Genomic DNA, 1,576 nt, shown 5'->3' with positions numbered 1-1,576 from the left:
TTGCCATAACATCTTGGGAATATCATCAAAAGCCTTTTCTTATACAGTTTGTTCGGTTTCAGAAAAGGCCAAAAATTCCATTTCTGAGCATCATCAAAAGCAAGTTCTTCTGACCACTAAAATGTTCAGAAAGCAACTTGAGAGCTTTCAAAATTGAAAACTGGCAGCAGTGGGATTCGAACCCACGCCTCAAAGAGACTGGAGCCTTAATCCAGCGCCTTAGACCGCTCGGCCATGCTACCATGAAAAAGTGGATAATTTTGGATCAAAATGTCCAAGAGATTTCATAAAGAACATTTCTCCTGGCAAGAAATCCTTTTCCAGAATTTGATTTAAAAAGAAGAATTGTTGCTGCATTCGAGCTGAATATTTAATGATGGCAGCAGAAGGCTGAAAATGCATTCCTCCAGTTAGAAAGGAAGCAAACGCAAGTGAGTTCAACAGTATTACCGCACTACTGCTTTTTCAGATGTTTCTAGGCTATTGAAGGCTTTGAAGTGCAAGATCGTGGAGTGCGCCTTATGTCTACTTAGCTAGCGCATCGGGGTAGCTTAATCTGTGCCATAACATCTTGGGAATATCATCAAAAGCCTTTTCTTATAGAGTTTGTTCGGTTTCAGAAAAGGCCAAAAAGTCCATTTCTGAGCATCATCAAAAGCAAGTTCTTCTGACCACTAAAATGTTCAGAAAGCAACTTGAGAGCTTTCAAAATTGAAAACTGGCAGCAGTGGGATTCGAACCCACGCCTCCAAAGAGACTGGAGCCTTAATCCAGCGCCTTAGACCGCTCGGCCATGCTACCATGAAAAAGTGGATAATTTTGGATCAAAATGTCCAAGAGATTTCATAAAGAACATTTCTCCTGGCAAGAAATCCTTTTCCAGAATTTGATTTAAAAAGAAGAATTGTTGCTGCATTCGAGCTGAATATTTAATGATGGCAGCAGAAGCCTGAAAATGCATTCCTCCAGTTAGAAAGGAAGCAAACGCAAGTGAGTTCAACAGTATTACCGCACTACTGCTTTTTCAGATGTTTCTAGGCTATTGAAGGCTTTGAAGTGCAAGATCGTGGAGTGCGCCTAATGTCTACTTAGCTAGCGCATCGGGGTAGCTTAATCTGTGCCATAACATCTTGGGAATATCATCAAAAGCCTTTTCTTATAGAGTTTGTTCGGTTTCAGAAAAGGCCAAAAAGTCCATTTCTGAGCATCATCAAAAGCAAGTTCTTCTGACCACTAAAATGTTCAGAAAGCAACTTGAGAGCTTTCAAAATTGAAAACTGGCAGCAGTGGGATTCGAACCCACGCCTCCAAAGAGACTGGAGCCTTAATCCAGCGACTTAGACCGCTCGGCCATGCTACCATGAAAAAGTGGATAACTTTGGATCAAAATGTCCAAGAGATTTCATAAAGAACATTTCTCCTGGCAAGAAATCCTTTTCCAGAATTTGATTTAAAAAGAAGAATTGTTGCTGCATTCGAGCTGAATATTTAATGATGGCAGCAGAAGGCTGAAAATGCATTCCTCCAGTTAGAAAGGAAGCAAACGCAAGTGAGTTCAACAGTATTACCGCACTAC

The 1,576-nt window shown here is 40.7% G+C and overlaps 1 non-coding gene across 1 annotated transcript; it reads right to left on the bottom strand.

Moving 5' to 3' along the window:
* Positions 1-719: 719 nt before the first annotated feature.
* Positions 720-801, bottom strand: TRNAL-AAG (transfer RNA leucine (anticodon AAG)). The gene has a single exon. It is a non-coding gene; the product is annotated as a tRNA-Leu (tRNA).
* Positions 802-1,576: the final 775 nt, after the last annotated feature.

This window comes from Eleutherodactylus coqui, chromosome 13 (genome assembly GCF_035609145.1).
Source record: "Eleutherodactylus coqui strain aEleCoq1 chromosome 13, aEleCoq1.hap1, whole genome shotgun sequence".
NCBI classification, from domain to species: Eukaryota; Metazoa; Chordata; class Amphibia; order Anura; family Eleutherodactylidae; genus Eleutherodactylus; species Eleutherodactylus coqui.
Note: the sequence above shows the minus strand (reverse complement) of the source record. Positions and strands in the feature narration are given on the sequence as shown.